Below are 21,139 nucleotides of genomic sequence, written 5' to 3'. Positions count from 1 at the left end.
GTGGAAGGCGGGACATCAGGGGGAGGAGCTGTACTGTATAAATATCTGGAGCTTGTGTGGAGAAGTTTAGGAGAAGCTGGAGTTGGAGTCTGTGTGTCAGACTGAGTACAACTGTGTGTCAGCTTGTACATACCTGATAGGTTCAGGTTTCTATATAGGTAGCCAGAACTGATAGGTTCAGGGTCTGTGCTTTACTTTAAAGGGTTCTGTGTGAACCAAACTGTTATATGTGTATGTTTGGGACTTTGCCACGTTACAGTATCTTATTTACTTGATCTTTTTATTTACCCTGTTTGTTTTTTAAATAAACCTTGTTCTTTTATTTGTTAAAATCCATTCCTGGTCTGTGTGACTCCTTATAGGGAATGGTTGGTGGCAGCATAATTATAGTGTGGCATACTCCAGTAGGTCTGGGGTTGTCACATTGGTTGGTGTCCAGCGTGTGGGATACGACTGGTCCAGTTGTCCAGTGGTCCAGCAAAGCCTTGGCAAGTGTGCCCAGAGCAAGGGGGGTCTAGTCAGGGAAAATCTGAGAGCGCGTAGGTAATCTTCTAGGCTTACCTCACGGGGAGGTATGCTAGTGGAAGAACGTGCCACCTCAGATTGGGGACTAGATTAGGGAGCTCTGAGGCAACCCGTTTTGGCGGGAAAGGGCTGAGGCAAAGCTGTGTGAAGTAACAGTGATCTAGCCTGTTTGCTGAGAGGCCTAGCAGAGGGGGTGGATTCTGCCTGGCAACAGTTGCAAGTTAGTGCTGAAGGAACAGCAGCAATCTATAGAAGGCTGTTCCTGAGGCAAAAGGGAAAAAGTCTTCGCTTTATTTTGAGGCTTGACTTTTGAAGGCAGCCTGTTCTGGGGGGGGATTATGCCCTTGACTCGAAGCCAAATGGCAGAAATGGGGGAAGTAAGAGACCCACAGGTAGACCAGGGTTCTGAGGAGGAATTTGGCTCAGTGCAGGATGAGAACACGGGAGAACTGACCCCAGAACTCAGAAAAATGCTCCGAGCCCAACTGCGTGAACTGAGGGTGAGGGAACTGGCGTTTGAAAGGGAAGTGAAACAGAGACTGTTGGAAGTAGACAAAATGGTGTTTGAGATGAAGAAGATGGAAATAATGAGTAGAAATAGGAATAACAATAATGGTGAAGGGAAGCCCTCAGACATGAAACCACCAAGACCTCAGATTTTGGAGGGAAAACCAAAACCAGAGGAGAAAGACTCCAAGTACAGCAGAAAATGTTATTTCTGTCAAGGAAAGGGCCATCTAATCTCAGAGTGTGAGAAATGGAAGCAGCTAAAGGGAAATTTGCCTCATGATTTGAGTGGAACCAAGCCAAAAGCTGTGTTCGGTGTCCAGAAAGAGCAAAGCTCCTTGCCACTGAGGGAGCCTGTTGCCATGGCTACTCAATCTGGAACAGTTACATCTGCTGATCAGGCTGGGGAAAATGGTCCTCTTGTAGAGGTCAAGCGCTGCTTACTAGTGAGGACAGATTCGCAATTGTTTGAGACCGCAGGGGTGGACGTAGGAATACTTGACCATCAGTATAGGGGGCTAAGGGATACTTGTTCCCAGGTGACCCTGTGCCATCCAGACATTATTCCTGGGGAGTATATAATCCCGAATGAGAGCTTGAAGGTGGCAGGGATTGAGGGGCAGGTGATCTCACTGCCAGTAGCTGAGGTACCTGTGAGCTTTCAAGGCTGGAGGGGAGTTTGGCGGCTAGCGATTTCATCGACTCTGCCAGCAGCCGTGCTCGTGGGAAATGACCTGGCTGAACATGTGAAACGGGTGCTAGTGATTACACGCTCACAAGCTACCACGGGGACAGTTCAGGGGGGTACTGAAGAGCCCGAGACGGAAGCAGATGAGGGTAGTTCCGAAGCTGTGGTGGAAACCTTAACCACAGACAGCAAATTTGGCCAAGAGCAAAAGGCAGACGCCACTCTCCAAAAGTGTTTTGAACAGGTGACAGACACCCAGCTAACACCTGAAACCACAGCGAGATTTCATGAGGAAAAGGGAATTTTATATAGAGAGACCCTGATGAATATCTCAAAAGGGGGAGATGGGATCAGAAGTCAGCTAGTGGTACCTGAAAAGTATCGCCCCATGATCTTACAAAGGGGGCACTCTGACATGTTTGCTGCGCACTTAGGGGTGAACAAAACACAGCAGAGAATCACACAAAATTTTTACTGGCCTGAAATAGGGAAGCAGATCAAGGAGTTCTGTAAACAATGTGATGTGTGTCAGAGGCAGGGGAATAACCGTGACAGGACCAAAGCGAAGTTGTGCCCTTTGCCTGTGATTGACACCCCGTTCAAATGTATAGGAGTGGATATTGTGGGACCTTTGCCCAAGGCCACAAAGAGGGGGAACCGGTTCATTCTCACCATTGTGGACCATGCCACGAGGTACCCCGAAGCCATTCCCTTGACTAACATTGAAACTAACACAGTGGCAGACGCCTTGGTGGGGTATATGTCCAGGATGGGATTTGCCTCAGAAATAATCACAGATTTGGGCACATCGTTTACATCAAAGCTCATGAAACGGTTATGGCAAATCTGTGGAATTAAGCACAAGGAAACCACTGCCTATCACCCTGAAAGTAATGGGTTAACGGAGAAGTTCAATGGGACTCTGATGCGCATGATTAGGGCTTACTTGGCAGAGAATCCAAACAATTGGGACCAGAAGCTGCAATCCCTTTTGTTTGCTTATCGATCAGTGCCACAAGCCAGTACCGGGTTCAGTCCGTTCGAACTTTTGTTTGGGAGAAGGGTGAAAGGTCCACTAGATTTAATCAAACAAAATTGGGAACAGATCACCCAGGATGACCCACAAGACGTTGTGACATATATAGACTCTTTAATGAATGACCTAAAGAGAAACCTAGAGCTAGCAGCAGAAAACCTGCAAGCTCAGAAGGTCAGACAGAAAACTTGGTATGACCAGAAAGCCAGGGAGAGGCACTTTAACCCAGGGGAGGAAGTGCTGTGGCTTAGGCCCTCCAAAGAGAACAAACTGCAGCTCAAATGGGCAGGACCATATAGGGTCATTTCCAAGATGTCGGCCCTGAACTACCTTATAGAGCAGGGGGAACACCAAACACGAAGGGTGGTACATGTGAATGCCCTGAAACCCTACTACAGAGGGGAACAGAGGGTTTTATTTGCAATAAAAGCAGCTGAGAGTGAGGAAGCTGAATTACCCTTCTGGGAGGGTAGAGGGGAAGTAAAATACAACCCAGATGAGGTAAAGATCAGTCCTGCACTCACCCAAGACCAGCAGCAAGAACTAAAAGTGCTGCTCACCAAATATCAAAAGGTGTTTTCAAATAAGCCGGGGATAGTGAAGGGAGTGATGCATCGGATCCATACAGGGGATGCAACCCCACAAGCAGTATCCCCATACCGAGTGACGGGACCCTATAGGGACAAGGTGCGGAAGGAGCTGGACGAGATGCTTAGGGAGAACATAATCGTCCCCTCTTCTAGTCCTTGGTCCTCTCCGATAGTCCTGGTGGACAAGCCTGATGGGAGCATTAGGTTTTGTGTAGATTACCGGAAATTAAACCGCATAACCACTCCTGATGCCTACCCAATGCCCAGGCTAGACAACCTGATTGAAACCATAGGGGGTTGTCGGTTCATTTCATCATTGGACCTAGTAAAGGGATACTGGCAATTAAGGATTGATCCCAGGGATCAAGAAAAGACCGCATTTTGCAGCCCTTTTGGTCTCTATGAGTTTAGAGTCCTGAGTTTTGGTCTCAGAAATGCACCAGCCACATTCCAAAGGCTGATGGACCAGACCTTAGCAGGGCTCAGTGACTTTACTGTGGCCTACATTGACGATATAGGGATCTTCAGCAATACCTGGGAAGATCACCTGAAACACCTGGAGATAGTGCTGCAGAGGTTGAGTGCAGCAGGGCTAACAGTAAAGGCAAGCAAGTGTCAGCTGGGTAGCCCAGAAATAAAATACTTGGGTCACATGGTAGGGGGAGGAGTGATCAAACCCCTAGAGGCCAAGATAGAAGCCGTTCGTGATTGGCCCAGACCCAACACCAAGAAAAAGGTCAAATCATTTCTTGGGTTGGTGGGCTACTACAGAAGGTTCATCCCGAGGTTTAGCGAGATTGCAACTCCGCTGACCGATCTGACGCGGAAGAAGACTGATGACCGCATCCCGTGGACCAGCGACTGTGAGGAGGCGTTCCGGAGGTTGAAGGAGGCGCTCATCAATTATCCAGTGCTGCGTGCTCCAGACTTCGACCGGGAGTTCATCATCTACACCGATGCGTCTAACAGCGGGGTAGGAGCAGTTCTTTGCCAGGAGGATGAAAATGGTGACCAGCATCCAGTGTCCTACCTGAGTAGGAAACTCCAGAAAGGTGAGAGACATTTGGCAACCGTGGAAAAGGAGTGCCTGGCCATAGTATATGCGATTCAGAAGGCCAAACCTTACATCTGGGGAAGACATTTTGTTCTGTGCACTGACCACTCACCACTGCAGTGGTTAAAGACAATGAAAACCCACAATAGTAAACTTATGAGGTGGGCTTTAAACCTGCAAGATTATGACTTTGAAGTGAAGGTGGTCAGAGGGTCAATGAACTGTGTTGCTGACGCATTGTCAAGAAGACCCGAAGAATGAAGACGGCAAAGAAACCATGGACTATGTATATTTTGGTGACTAAAAGTTAAATGTACCTGATTTTTTCTTTGAACAGGCATGGTTTGTATTAATAAAGGTGACTTAATGTATTGTAAATGTTAATGTTTAATTGCCTAATTGATATGTTTTAACCTAGAGTGTAAGTATGAGTAAGTATGGGATTGTATGTTATTGCATAACTGGTTTTGTGTTTTGATCCTGGTTGTTTTTTTTGGAGAAAAGCACTTTTAGCTTTTCCCCTGCAAAACAACTTATAAAGAGGGGAGGTGTTACATACAGCACTGATGGTACCTGTCTGTCATGGGTTTGGAGGGAAAGTTCCATCCTATGGGGAGTGGAAGGCGGGACATCAGGGGGAGGAGCTGTACTGTATAAATATCTGGAGCTTGTGTGGAGAAGTTTAGGAGAAGCTGGAGTTGGAGTCTGTGTGTCAGACTGAGTACAACTGTGTGTCAGCTTGTACATACCTGATAGGTTCAGGTTTCTATATAGGTAGCCAGAACTGATAGGTTCAGGGTCTGTGCTTTACTTTAAAGGGTTCTGTGTGAACCAAACTGTTATATGTGTATGTTTGGGACTTTGCCACGTTACAGTATCTTATTTACTTGATCTTTTTATTTACCCTGTTTGTTATTTAAATAAACCTTGTTCTTTTATTTGTTAAAATCCATTCCTGGTCTGTGTGACTCCTTATAGGGAATGGTTGGTGGCAGCATAATTATAGTGTGGCATACTCCAGTAGGTCTGGGGTTGTCACACACCCTTCTATAGTTTAGCACTAGGAATAAGCTAAACTGTGTTACTGGGAAAACTATGGCTTGTTTAAACTACTGTTGTTACATTCTGTCATGTTACTTCTGATTCACATCAACTCTATGAATTAATAATCTCCAAAAGTGCTATCATTAACAGCCTTCCTCAGATCTTGCAAGCTAATGGTTGTAATTCCTTTATTGAGTCAATCAACCCCACAGAAGGGTCTTCCTTTGTGCCTATGACTTACAGCTTTTCCTAGCAAACTATAGTTTTTCTGGTTTAAACTATAGTACTGCATAATAAAACAAATCAATATCAAACCGTAGTTTTACAGCAGATTTTTTTCAATTAATAAATAATCCACAGTTTTAAATGACTGCAGTTTAAACTACATGTCCAATCACTTCCCTAGTACGTGGCACAGAGAGTATATGGTAGAACTGAATATTCAAGTCTCATGTTCAAGGAGGCTTATTTCCACAACACTATGGTTCAGTGCTATATTCGAACCAGACCACAAATATATCACATATAATTACTATAACACATTAGTTTTATTTATTAAATCCAGAAAAAAGACTAAATTCAGTCCCAATTTATTAAAAGCATAGTGACGTTTTCAATGTTATTTTTTTCCTGGAAAATGTGTATTATGCCCTTTCCTATTATAGAGTTAATAGATTGTAGGCATAATTATTGTTTAAATTATAGCCATTGCTATGTTCTGTCCTATGAGGAGTAACTAAAAGTATGCTGTTACATATGATCAAGTGAGAAAATATAAAACACAGCCCATAGTATCTTATCTTTTCTACAGCTTCATTTTTCTATCCAACATGTAGTAAGATTTCTACACAGATCAAATAATACTCAAACCTAGAAATCTGAAAGACTCACTTTCCAATAAGATGTGTTTTTTCTTTATTGAGATATTTATTAACTTCTTTTCAATGGAGATGAAAATGCCTTAATTATGGTCCTACAAGATTCTAGAATTGGTCACCTGTGTAGAGTATGAATTATCTTTGGATTACCAAACAAAGAAACATTTGCAAAACTGAAGTAATTGTCTCTGTCTCAGGCAATTGTCACATCACATATAATTAATACAGTGGTGCCTCGCTTAACGATTTTAATTGGTTCCAAAAAAACATCGCTATGTGAAAACATTGTTAAGCGAAACACCATTTCCCATAGAGATGCATTGAAAACCGGATAATCCGTTCCAATTGGAACGGATTACCATCCTTAAGCGAAAATCCCCATAGGAAAAAACGTTAAGCGAAACCCATTGAAATGCATTGAAGCCTATTTCAATGGGGGAAAAAATTCACAAAAATTTCAAAAAGACTCAGAACAAAGCCAAATTAAGTTAACGAAGGTTTTATTAGGTGCACTAACGATTCCAAGCATTTTAAACATTTTTTAAACATTTTAGAATATTTTAAAAATAGCAAAAACGGGGCTGTAAAAAAAAACGTTAAGCAAAACAAGGGGACCTAAAACTGTCATCGTTAAGTGAAGCATGGTCCCAAAATCGTTAAGCGAAAATCGCCCATAGGGAAAATCGTTAAGTGAAGCACAAGATCACTCTGAAAAAGCCATCGTTAAGTGAATTTTTCGTTGTACGAAGCAAACGTTAAGCGAGGCACCACTGTATGTTTGCAAACCTTTTACAAGACCTACATATTTCTTACAGTGCAAAAATTACAGGTGAAATGTTTGGATAATCACTTCTACATACATGTCTGGACTGCCCTTCTTCTCTGACCATAGTAATTTGAGTTGTGCCAAAACTGGCTCCTGCAGGTTTCATCAGCAGTTTGGCAAGGACTAGAAAGTAGGGGCAGGGGGAGAACACTGAAGAGAAGCTCATGTCCAACTCTTTGGATCTCAGCAAACTTTACATTCTAAATTTGTATTTACAAGACCAACATCACCATACAGCAATGTGCATGATCACATTAAAAAAAATCAGTCCCAAGCATCTTCTCAAGGCTGTTGTTTTACCGGTAAGTGTACAATGAGACACTAAAAGAGAGCTTTCCATATATCTTGTACAGAAGTCTACAAGATAAAATGTAGGCATGGTAATCTTTAGGTTAATCCAGTCTTCCACAACTTGGGTGGGATCCTCCTGATGTTTTGGGACTATTTCCTATCACCTCCAGCCAAACCAATTTCTCATCCTAACAGGAGTTGATGCAGACCTCGCTGAATATGAGGTCAATACTTGTGTAAATTTCATAATTCAATGGATCTACTCTAGTTAGGACTTGGAAGTGTATTTAGTCTCTGGGACCAATGTCCTGTTGAGCTGCTGCTGAGCAAAACATCCTGCTAGTGTAATTAACCTAAGAGGCATTGCCTGTGCAAGTGGTCATCTTCACCAAGAAAACTTGGCCTCATTCGTGCAACCTTAGCGCTTGCACAAATGGTACAATCTTGTTATTAATGTTGCTCGGACTTGCTGCTCATCAAAATCTCAACAGTATACCAGTCTAAGAACATTTTCTAGATAGAAAAGATCTGACACTAGAATCCTTAACACATAACCCTTGATACTGTCCTTAACAACCAAAGTTTAAATCATATCTTACAATGCTGTAAGATACTGCAAGATCATCACTTGTTACATATGTATCAATCAATATGCAAGACAAATGCATGCTTCATGGCAGAGCACTGAATGCTTTTTGATAAGGCTAACTAATTGCACAGGAATGAAAAGGCACGGTATAATAAAGTTGGTATATAACAATAACGTTTAGTGAAAACTATTAATTTCAGATATTGATGTGTCAAATATTACTTTTACATTTCAAGATATGTATCAGAAATTTAGTACTTCAAGTGCTTAACACACATGGTTGCTTATGTAATCAAGGCCCTAGCTCTGCACTATTTTATAAAATCTGCATCCAAATGAAAATCTGACTGTTCATCATATAGCCTAGGTTTTAACTAATGCCAAAATATGATTTCAGGCAACATTTAAAAGCCTCTGAAAACCCAAGCAAAGCCTCTAACTCATGCATTCCTTTATCTCTAATGCAGTGGAGAAGAAATAACCAGGATTGAGCTTCCTTCTTCTCATACATGAACCACTAACTGTTAAACAAGCCAGATAAATGGTCCACAGTTTAACACTGGTTTGTTTAGTCACTAAATTATTCATGGCTCAACACAATCACAAGCTAGGAATCATTGAAACTGAAACATGGTAAAATCTTGTTCTTGCCTACATGAGGAAAAAAGCAGAGTGCATGAGCCTAAGCCTTTATTTAGGTTTATCTATAGAATGTTAAAATATCATTTAGCTCTGTGTGAATGCAGATATTAAGATTCTTTGTTGCTCTTCAATATATCACTGAAGTAAAGAGCACACTGGTGCACAGAAACACTCTATTATTGTTTTTCTACCACTATGCCACTTTCAACATACGATATTCAACTTCAGTGAATAGTATCATGGTGTTGAAATAACACAATTCCCCAAAATTCAGTACAATTGCAATGGATACATTCTTTCATGGCATGGCAATGAAGTGCCTATGCTTGTACAACATGAGTTCTCTGTACACAGCAGGGTGGATAAAAATAAATGATTAGAAAATCAAATTTTCTTATTTAAATAGGACTGCTTTTATTCAAAATTGATGCTTTTTGAGGAAAAATCTATCTAAAGATAGATTTTTATTTAAGATACATTATAGCCCAAAGGTTATTCATCATGAAGTAAGGATTAGTTTTTAATTATATAGCATAAGGCTCCATATATATACAATGTTCAATTTTTTTGTATCTCTCTCTCTCTCAATAAGCAGAAGAAGATTGTTGAGAGTGGAATAGATCTGCATAAGAAGCTAAATGTGAGGAGGGAGGGGCAAGTAGTTAATATGAAAGTTAAATCTTTTGAGCACAATACTCCACAGGTCTTTGGATCTTTTTGTGTACAGCCTGAGGTTTATCACGTTATTCTGTCTCTGGAGGAGAAAACCTATAATGGCAGCAGGCTATAAAAGAGATCCAATTTAAGAATATTTAAATGAAGTTCCTCTACTTATGGGTAAGGCAGGCATGTGTGCAAAATGCAAACATTGCAGCAAAGAAATGTAAGTGATTAAGAGGCCAAAAAGAACATGTTTGAACAAGCATAATCTTCAGGTTGGTAAATGTTTAGATTTCATCTTATTTCTTAAAGACTGCCTTGAGCAACTGTCATATTTGAACAAAATTATGTTTGTCATTATTATTACCATATGTTAATGTCATCTTTATTTCTTCTTGTTACTAAGAAATAAAGAGTTGAAGAAGCAAATTTTCCTTTTTGGGGCAGTACTGAATAGTTGTACAATTTTGAATTGTGGTGCTGGAGGAGACTCCCTGGACTGCAAGAAGATCAAACCCATCCATTCGGAAGGAAATCAACCCTGAGTGCTCACTGGAAGGACACATCCTGAAACTGAGGCTCCAGTACTTTGGCCATCTCATGAGAAGAGAAATCTCCCTGGAAAAGACCCTGATGTTGGAAAAGAGCGAAGGCAAGAGGAGAAGGGGACGACAGAGGATGAGATGGCTGGACAGTGTCATCGAAACTACCAACATGAATTTGACCAAACTCTGGGAGGTAGTGGAAGACAGGAGGGCCTGGCGTGCTCTGGTCCATGGGGTCACAAAGAGTCGGACACAACTTAACAACTAAACAACAAGAGCAGCAGTGAATACAATAAGTAATAATGAGCACAAATGGTATAAATAATAAAATAACAGCACTCTTTTTTTTTGTTTAGGGGAATCCATTATCAACATAAAATATTCTGGAAACTATGCACCTTCAAGATCATTCTGTTCTATAGTTTCAGAGTTATCTGTCCAGGATAGTGTTTTATTCACATACATCCACAGTACATCACCCAAAACAAAGGGAAAAAAACAACCATTCAGGAACTAGCATAGATGGGTTGCTGATAAAACCAAAACATTAAAAAAAGGAATTGCTGAAAGTATGCTTAGTTTGTTTATGCAACAAACTCTTATTTCTGTCTGATTGAAAACCCATACTTAATGAAAATGGTTCAGTCACTGAGAGCAGGACACAGTCCACCCAGCAAAGAGATGCTGCAGGGAAACTGCTTGATGAAGCACATGACAGAGAAATGGAACAAACGTGCAACAATATAGATGGTAAAATTGTCAGACTTTGATGGGTATAGTAACATCCACAAGGATCCTGTTTTATGTGCTTGTATGATAAAAGAAGAAGGGTATGTTCCTTACAGAAACAATTCATATATCAGGAAACACACACACAGCAGAATACTTACAAGAAGTGACAGCAAAAGCTATGATAACATAATGTGAACAAAAACTGAAATGTCTAGTATGTAGTTTGGTCACAGACAATGCTGCAAATGTGTCCAAGATGAGAAGAAATTTAGAAGAGCAGAAAATAAATACAAATATAATACCATATGGTTGTGTAGAGATATCCATGGATAAGGTTGCCAGAGGCATAATAAAGTTACAAAGTTCTCAGAGTGAATTTTAAAAAGTATATTTATTAATCTTTGCCTTAATTAATAAGCAATATTAATGATGTAAGATGCGTCTTTATTGTTTGTAGTTTTAAATATTGTCTTTAATTATGTTAACCACTGTTGTATACTCATTGTTTTCAAATGTAAACATTGTCTTTCATTGTTGTAAACTGCCTTGGGTCCTTTTCAAGGAGAAAGAAGGGATAAAAATATTTTAAATAAATAAATAAATAAAATCATCAAATTTAAACTTTTCTGAGAAGCTTTCTGCCAGAAAGTGAATATGAATTTCAAAGTGCTCTTTGAAGAGAGACTTGTGAAAAACCACATTTGGGGCAAGGAAGTTAGGATAGCATTTGCTGTGTGTTAGCCAGTGATATGCATGCAGTTCTACCCAGCTCTACCTGTAGAGGCAGCTCAGTTAACTACCCAGAGCAACAGCCCCTTCTGAAGTGGCATTTGGCCAGGAAATCCTAGAAATCCACAAAGGGATGAAAAGGCTTAAGTACTGCAGCCAAAGACTGCAGGGGTAGTTGGTCATCTTCTGTAGTCCACAAGGCCAGGGAGAAATGTAGCCTCAGGAGATGGTGAATCCGTACTTTATGTAAGTAGGCTTATAGCCAAGAAGAGGCAGATAGGAAACTCAATGTTTGGATAGATGCATTTGTAGACTGCTTTTTACCAAGCTTGTGCTTTGCCTAAGAGATGGGGAAGCAGCCTGTGTAATTTTTACTGATTGGCTTCTTAGACAATGTCTTTCCTGTTTGGTTTAAATAAATTAACTCCTTTTAAACTGTCCACTTGCAGTGTGGAATGCAGAGCTACTTTTGGTTCAAATCTAAGTCCAAAGTTTCTCACTGCTCTTGGCCCAGACTACCTAAGTGTTGTACCTTTGGGGCATGTATAGAGCTCCATTACTGTGAATAACAGAGGATGGTGGCAGTGTTTCTACAGACAAAGTTAAAGGAGAAAATATCTTTGGGGTTGGTGTTAAAAGGTGCCACTGGGTTTTCCCTCTCCCCAGCTTTATTTAGCCTGGAATTCAGCCCTAAAATCTTGACAGGTGGCAGTGCTCTTCCTAGACAAAGACTTCAGTGTTCCAGAAATAAAGACTAATGTTGTTGACACTACTAAATACGTACAGTGGTGCCTCACACAATGATGTTAATTGGTTCCAAAAAAATCAACGTTGTGTGAAACATCGTTCTGTGAAACACCATTTCTCATAGGAATGCATTGAAAACCGGTTAATCCGTTCCAATTGGAACGGATTGCCATCGTTCAGTGAAAATACCCATAGGAAACATCGTTGAGTGAAACAATGTTTCCTATATTGGAATGTATTGAAGCCAACTCAATACATTTCAATGCCTTTGCGAAGTCCTTTTTCGCTCCTGTAAAAGTGTCTTACAATGTTTGGAACAGGTTTTAAATGATTGCAATGGTTAGTCCACCTCCTGAAACCTATGCAAACTGATTTTGGTGTTGTTCTGACACTTCGCTAATTTATGATGATTTTTTGAATTTTCTCCATTGGAAACCATTGGATGGTCTGTCTAATGGTTTCCAATGGAAAAAACAAAAAATCATCATAAATTAACGAAGTGTCAGAACAACACCAAAATCAGTTTGCATAGGTTTCAGGAGGTGGACTAACCATTGCAATCATTTAAAACAGCTTCCAAACATTGTAAGACACTTTTACAGGAGCGAAAAGGGAGATCGGGAAAGGGCTCTTTGATCTCCGTTTGCCTTTTAAAGTTCTTCCCGATCTCCCTTTTCGCTCCTGTAAAAGTGTCTTACAATGTTTGGAAGCTGTTTTAAATGATTGCAATGGTTAGTCCACCTCCTGAAACCTATGCAAACTGATTTTGGTGTTGTTCTGACACTTCGTTAATTTATGATGATTTTTTGTTTTTTCCATTGGAAACCATTAGACAGACCATCCAATGGTTTCCAATGGAGAAAATTCAAAAAAATCATCATAAATTAATGAAGTGTCAGAACAACACCAAAATCAGTCTGCATAGGTTTCAGGAGGTGGACTAACCATTGCAATCATTTAAAACAGCGTCCAAACATTGTAAGACACTTTTACAGGAGCGAAAAGGGAGATCGTTGTGTGAAAATCCCCCATAGGAAACATCGCTGTGTGAGGCACCAAATTTAACAGAAAAAGGCATCGTTGTGTGAATTCATCGTTGTGTGAGGCACTCATTGTGCGAGGCACCACTGTACTTCAACCATCAGTTTGCAACAGTAATTCTGAAAATGGGTAGAACCAACCTAATGCTCCAACAAGTTAGATGACACTCTGTAGTGGACTGTTTTGAGCAGTATATCAAGAACTGATATACTGATGACAATTTGTGAACAAAGTCAAGAGAAAATAGATGTCACTGCCATGGCCAAAATCCTCAACATTTTACTTAAGAGAAATTTTCAACATATGCTGAGCAACCTGAAACCCATTTCTGAAGCTTTAAGCAAAGTACCAAGAAAGAGCTGTTTTATCGCTGGTGCTGTCAAAATTTGGAAGGAAATGAGTGAGCATTTAAAAACAGAATTACACACTAACAGAATTAAATTACAAGCATTCAAAAATGAACATGACAAGCACTGTCATTTTCTTGCAAATATTGTCAATATCCAATACCAGGGTCAAACCTCTGTGGAAGAGGAGTTAACCATGACATGAGTATCCAGCAATCATCCATCTGTAATGGCAACTATAATGAACTGAAGAGCTAAGGGGGAACTGTTCGAGAAAGTTAGGTTACCTGCCTGTAACCATGGTTCTTCTAGTGGTCCTCTGTGAATTCACACAAATGGGTTTATCTTGCGCCTGTGCAGGACGTTCGGAAGATTCTAGAGCTTAGAAAAAAGAAACAATTTAGTTTCCCCCCCCAAGGGTATAGGCTCTGCCTCCTCAACCTTCCTTTCAGTTCCCTAGTCCGCCATTACCGTATGGAATAGATACAGTATCTAATAATGGTATTGTGACAGACAGCGGGGAGGAAGGGAGGGATGTGTGAATTCACAGAGGACCACTAGAAGAACCATGGTTACAGGTAGGTAACCTAATTTTCTTCGTAGTGGTCTTTGTGAACGCACACAAATGGGTGATTAGCAAGCAGTACTCACTGGATGAAGAGCTGTCACAATAGCAGAGATGACAAGAAACCCTTCCAAATGCAGCATCATTCTTGGCCCTGACATCGAGGCAATAGTGCTTTGCAGATATCTTGTATCTGAACGCCTCTGTGTAGAGCAGTCGAAGTAGAGACTGCTCGAGTAGAGTGAGCCTTCAAGCATTCCGGTATCGGCTGGCCCGCAAGCTGATATGTCAGCTGTATCGCTTGTACTATCCACCTTGATATGGTTTGTGGAGAGGCAGGATTACCCTTATTGGGTCCATGATAGCAAAGAAAAAGACATGGAGAACTTCGAAAGTGTTCTGTCAAGATAGAAGGCAAGAGCTCTCCTAACATCCAAGGTATGGAGATTACGCTCAAGTTGTGTGGACGGTGAGGGAAATGATGTCGGTAATACAATAGGATGGTTGAGATGGAAATCCGACACCACTCTGGGAAGGAAAGACACGTCGAGATACAAAGTGACTTTGTCAGGATGGACCTGTAAGTATGGAGGGTCTGATCTCAACGATGAGAGTTTGCTGGTGTGTCTAGCGGAGGTTATGGCCACAAGAAAGGCAGTCTTAAGAGAAAGTAATTTTTCATTACAAGTTGCCATTGATTCGAATGGTGGTTTGGTAAGTGCTTCAAGTACCAGTTGAAGCAACCACTGCAGCACAGGTTGTTGTGAGGGCAGCCTGATGTTCTGCAAACCCTTTAGAAACTTTTTGACTGTAGGATGAAATATGGATCACTTGTGGGAAGATACAGTGGGCACGGCACCACTCCCAGAATTGTATGGTTAGCTGAAGGAGGGGTAAGGATCGAGTTCTCCCTTGTCTGTTTATATAATGCATAGCGGTGGTATTGTCTGTGACAAGTTGCATGCCCTTCTTTCGATACATGGAAGGAATGCTCAAAAGGCCTTGATGATGGCTAGCATTTCTAGCTGATTTATGTGGAACGTTCTTTGTGTTTTTGTCCACAGACCATGAATTTGCAGTCCTTGGCAGTGAGCTTCCCAACCCAAGGGGCTGGCATCCATCATGACCTGTACAGACAGGTAAGGAGATTGGAAAGGTCTGCCCATGGATAGATTGTGGGCAACTGTCCACCAGAGGAGACTGTCCAGTACACATGTTGTGATCCATAGCCTTTTCATAGGGGAGTCTGTAAAGGGGCTTAATTGTCAGAGGAACCAGGACTGGAGGGGCCTGAGTTTGAGTCTGGCATGGATGACCACCGACATCATGGATGCTATCAGACCCAGTAAGCGTTGGATGTCCAATGCTGTTGCGGCTGTAAGAAACCGAAGTTGTCTCATCGCCAACTGTATTTTTACAATACTTTGGATGGGAAGAAATGCTCTTGCTCAGGTGGAGTTGAGTCTCGCTCCTATATAATCGGCAATCTGAGATGGTATCAGATGCGACTTTTGTCAATTGATTTGTAAGCCAAGCCTGTCTAAAGTATCAAGGGTGGTATTGGTGGCTGCAATGGCGTCCTGGTAAGATTTTGCGACCACCAGCCAATTGTTGATGTAAGGGAAAATCTTTATTCCCTTGGTATGTAGATAGGCCACCACTGGCACCATGCATTTGGTGAATGTCCTGGGGGCTGTGGAGAGCCCAAAGGGGAGGGCAGCGAATTGGTAGGTGGTGTGATGAAATCGGAACCAAAGGAATTTTCGATGAGACGGATGAATGGAGACGTAGAAATAGGCGTCTTTTAAATTGATGGTGACAAACCAATTCCCCTGTGATAAGAGAGGGAGAATGGAATCAAGCGTTAACATACGGAACTTCTTGTACGATATATATTGATTAAGTCTCTCAGGTCCATGATGGGTCTGATACAGCCATCTTTTTTAGGGACCGCAAAATATCAAGAGAAGAAACCCCCATGCGAGTCAGCAGGTGGAACTCTGACTATTGCCCCTTTAGAGAGCAGGGACAGTATCTCCTGATGTAACTGTGCAGAGAAGAGGGGTAGCCATGATGGAATTTGGCGAAGGGATTTGCAAGAATTCTATTAGATAGCCTTTCTCAATGATGGAGAGAACCCACTTGTCTGTATTAATTCTGCGCCATTCCGGAAGGAATGGTAACAATCTAGTTGAATTATGAAAGTAATTAGGAGTACTGCTTACCCCTATGGAGAGGCTTGCGAAAGGACTGTTTTGGCCCTTGATATTGTTGCTTGGTGAGTGAAGGGTTCGGCTGTGATGGTTGATAGGTTCGATCATGCTGTTGCTGCTTACTGTACCGAAAGGGCTGGTACTGAGAAGAAGACTGGTATGGGGCTTTTTTGTATGCTGATTTTTGGTACCTATACGGTTGGTATGGTATGTACGACTTAGCAGTCTTTCTCATTTTATGGATATTTTCCATACTGTTGTCAGTTTTAGAGTTGAAGAGACCTGTAGCATCAAAATGGAGGTCTTTGATTTTGACTTTGGTATCATCCAAGATGTTAGCAACCCTGAGCCAGGCATGTTGTCTGAGGGCTATTGCCGTCAGCATGGACTTGGAAGCGGTGTCAGTGGTATGCTTTGCTGCTACTCTTTGCTGTCTGGTGAGGGTGTAAGCCTCCTTATAGGTATTGAGCACCTCAGTTTTTGAAGGATCGGGAAGAGATTGCAGTATGGGGAGAATTCTTGACCCACAAGTGCTTCTGGTACGCGCCCATCGCCGCTTGATAATTTGAATTTTTTATCAGTAAGGCAGCCAATAAATAGAGTTTTTTACCGAGGGAATTAGTCTTCCTTCCCTCTTTATTAACTGGTGTTATGGTGGATCTACTATAGGACTTGTATTGGGTGGCTTCCACAACAATGGAGTTAGGCATAGGATGTTTAGTGAGGAAGTTGGAGTCTGATCCATGAGTCTTGTAGTGATGCTCAATTTTGCGAAGGACTTGGAGAGTCAAAGGATAATTATCCCAAGAAGTCTTGACCAGATCGAAAAGTGCTGGTATAAGGCCCAGACTAGGAGGGGAGGACTTGTCCTGTTTCATATTGTGGAAGATCAAGTCCTTTTCTTGTTGCGGTATCTGTGCATCAAGGTGGAGAGTGTTCGCCATTCATATAATGAGCTGAGCATAGGATGTAAAATCCCCCATAAGTACTTGGGAGGAAGTTCCCATGGTGCCTTCATCAGCAATCGGAGTCAGTGGAGGCTGAGGAGTCATTGTCATGGAATGACTCAGAAGCAAGAGGAGAACGGTGTGGTAGCAGGTCTCTCGGTATAGGGTCAGCATCAGACTTGGTAGACTGAGAGAAAGGTTCCATATCGTGTCCCTCGGGACCGGAGTACAATGTGGTAGTCTGTACCGTAGGGTGGCTCCTGCTATGTTTGGCGCACTCTGGAGGCACAGAATGTGCCGTGGATGTAGGCCTCTTCCGAGACGGAGGGGCCAGGGGTGTAGGCAGGTCCCCTTGGTGCCTTTGATGAACTTCCAATGGTGGAGCCATGGAAGAGTACTAGGATGGTTGTGGGCAAGCTGATCCACTGTAGTCGCCTTGATATCCATATCCATGATATGGATAAGGTTGGTACGGAGCAAAGAAAGGGTGACCACATGGTGGTGGGCCCTGCGGATGATACCGATCCTCGATAAGTTGAGGTTGAAAAGGAGAGGCATGCTTGCGTTTGTCCATATGTTTCTTAGGAGAGCATGAGGCGAACTCCAGTTCTGACTGAGTCTCTGTTTCTGCCCGCCCTGAAGATCAAGGGCTAAGAGGGGCAATGGCTGGGCTGGAAGGTTCGATAGCCCCAAAACAGCCCAAGCTTGGCGACATGCTCACGATATCTAGAGATGTTTGGGCTGGAGAAATAGCCTGTTCCTCCGTGTCTGAAAGCCCGACGCCCTCTCTTGAAGAATACTCCAGTAGTATGGGAGCTGCAGGGAGAGGTAAAGGGGCAGCTATGGATGTTTTCTTTGGTTTCTTAGTCTTTTCCTTATATCTTTTCTTTTTAGCAGGAACAACAGACCACGACGGAGCCTTGGTAGCAACTGGCTTAGATGGTTTGACCGAGTCCTTGGGCTTAGCCGGTAAAGGAGCTGAGGTAAGTAAGGGTTGCTCGATCGGGTTGGAAAAGGATTTAGGCGTCTCTGTGTGAGAAATCGATGTGGGGAAGACAGTCGCTTCCATAGTAAGTCTTTTTGTAAAGAAAAGAACGAAGCTGTTGGAGCCAGAGCTTGATAGCCTGTTTAGAGAGGCTCCTGCATGCGGTGCATGATTGGGCGCGGTGGAATTCCCCCAGGCAGAAGAAACACTGTTGTGCCTGTCTGTTATTGGAAGGTGTAGCATGACCCTTGGTAGGAATTTTTGAAGCACTGGACTCCACTACCAGTGAGTTTGGGGCGGGATGCTTCAGCAGGAAGGATGTCTTGGCCCCATGAATGCGGTAGAGGTTCTCAGTTCTCCTGGACATGGTAGTGGAATTTGCAGGATGTTCCCAATATTCCATGATAAGGTCCAGTAACTCACGCACATAGGAGAGACTGACAGGATGAGACCTCTCCTTATTAATGTCACCGAAGATCAAATCATCTTCGCATGAGGGTGATTTTTCGGTCTCCAACTTTAGAGTGCTTGCCATATGGGAAACCATCTGGGTGTAGGAGGAAAAATCCTCAGACGGTGAAGAGGGGTGGATGTCTGCAGCATCGGATCCTAAAGGTTCCCCTGGTAGCGGTGTCTCTAGGGAAGCCTCAGATGTCAATTCCTCTTCCTGTTCAGAGGAGTCTCCAGAGACCTGGTGTTCATCATCAGAGACAGGGAAGACGTTAGGATGCTGTCCTCTGTCTGTCTCGACAGGAGGTCTCTGAGGTATTGTAGGTTCAGAAGGCTGAAGCTCCTTTGATTGACCAGTGATCTTTTGTCCCGTCGGTGTGGATGATTTCTGTCCTGTCAACGTCGATGGTTTATGGATATCAACACCGAGAGACTTTCGGTATCGATGTTTTCTTGGTGGCGAGACAGAAGGTGAGGACGAAGAAGAGGCATAGCACGCCCTCTTTCTCCTTCTTCTGCAGTCTCTTGACGTCAAAGATGATTCAGAAGAGTAATCTCTTCTTTGACGCCGACAGCACGATCTCCTTCTTTCAGCGTTATAATCTGAATCAGAGAAGGAAGTGTCCTCTCGACACGCATGTCTTCTGCGTTTCTTGACGCCGGAGTCATCGCCGTGTCTGTGCCTATGAAGGCGTCGTGGTTTCTTTGATGGAGGTCCCTCGTCTTTATCCGTTGGAGGACGTCGAGGGAGGGAACATCCAAAGGTTTCTCCGGTCTCCCTCGATGTGGAGGTGGAGACTTGGAGGCAATAGATCCCGATGCCGAAGATGGGGATCGAGACGCCCGCCCGGTTAAAACAGGGCTAGTAGGGGCACTAGCTATGCCAGCAATGGCTTGTGCTAGCTGGCTAGCAGTTGGCGACCTCTCAATGTCGACAGGAGGTTCCTGTCAAGGTGGTAAAGAGGCACCCATTTCCAACGTCGAATCTCGGTCCCGAGAAGAGTCTTCCAGTATGGGTGAAGGAAGAGACGTTGAGACCAGAGGTACAACCAAGGTGAGTTCCTTGGACTTAGTTTTAGATTTAACCGCAGTCTTCTTCTGTTTCAGCTCCTGGGATGTCGATGGAGCAGAGGACGTCAATGGAGCAGACGAACTGGTAAGTGCTTTCTTAGTTGTCGGCTTTTTCTTAGGTTTTTCCTTAGGTTTCTCCTTGGTAGGCTGAAGAGGAGGTGGAGAAACCACTCTGACTTCACAATGGACCGAGGATGTAGACTGGGCAGACTCCATGTCCGATGGTTGTGAGGCAGATAGGGTTTGATTCCACAGAAAATATTTCAGACGTTGTTGGTGAGCCTTGAGGGTAGCCTTTGTAAATTCTTTGCAGTGTTTGCAGTGGGTAGTTAAATGAGTCTCTCCCAAACAGAAAACACACAGAGAATGTCCGTCTGAGAAGGGAAGTTTCCTAGAGCAGGACGAACAGCGGCTAAATGGACTTCTTTTAGGTGACATAAGCCAAGAGAGGCTGGAAACAAGCAGTTGAGATGATAATAGAACAAGTCCAGTAGGCGTGTGGCGCCTCAGCGGGTGGTAAATAGGCAGCAATTATAAGCAATTAGAGTACTTGGACAATCGCCAGAGGCAGAAGAGAAGTCAAAACGGTCCATAGTCAGGGCAACAGATGTAGGGAAGTGGAAAAGCCAATTCCAGGTCAAATGTACGATCAAGAAATAAGTTTTTAAAGCAGCTCTAACCGAGAGGTTCCAACTTTGCAGGCAGAAAAAATTGAACTGGGGTTTGGCGGGCGGAGCATGCGCAATACAGAGCAACTCAAACTTTGTTACTTTTCTTATAGCTCTAGAAAGTTCCAAGAGGCCAGCGCAGGCACTGTCTTAACCCACTGGTGTGGATTCATAGAGGACACATTGAAGAACCATCTAGTTGTAAATATTAAGATTATATTAGCAAGAATGAATCTTTCTTTATAGAGAAAAACACGATTTAATAAAATCTGCCCTGCTACACAGGTACAATTCCAGCCAAGGAGAATAAAAAATAATCTGGTTTGAAGACACAATAAGCACCCATCTGGTTCAGTGCACAAACAGTTTGACTATAAATACAGTATATTTATGTTTTTTAAATAAACTAAAAGCATAGACCAGTCCACCACAGAAGAAACAACTACTTCTCTGTATAGCCCAAAGATACACTTTTCTTTTGCTTCCAGATTTCATTATGATGGAGACTTTCCACTGCCAAAACAAGTCAGTCAGTAGTTTCCCCTCTACTTTAGGCTTCACCTTTTCTTTCCCATCTAACTACCACTGTTGTGTTTTCTCATGTATATCAGTAGTATCTTAAATGTAATAGGATAGACACTCACCACATTAAGAGGAGGAAAAAAGATTTTAGCTATGTGCTGATACTTGGACTAACAATGTTCAAGTTCAAATGAAACTAAGGAGTAAAACACTTTCACAGCCAGTATGAAATGCTTTGTAGTACAAC

General features: G+C 42.6%; 1 protein-coding gene across 2 annotated transcripts in view; it reads right to left on the bottom strand.

Annotated features, from left to right (window-relative positions):
* The window catches only part of BRD10 (bromodomain containing 10), a 90,030-nt gene that overhangs the window by 34,557 nt on the left and 34,334 nt on the right, over positions 1 to 21,139 (bottom strand). The gene's annotated exons all lie outside the window — the stretch shown is intronic.

The sequence above is a fragment of the Pogona vitticeps genome, chromosome 2 (genome assembly GCF_051106095.1).
Source record: "Pogona vitticeps strain Pit_001003342236 chromosome 2, PviZW2.1, whole genome shotgun sequence".
In the NCBI taxonomy this organism is placed as follows: domain Eukaryota; kingdom Metazoa; phylum Chordata; class Lepidosauria; order Squamata; family Agamidae; genus Pogona; species Pogona vitticeps.
The sequence above is the reverse complement of the archived record's forward strand: the minus strand, read 5'-3'. Positions and strand labels throughout refer to the sequence as shown.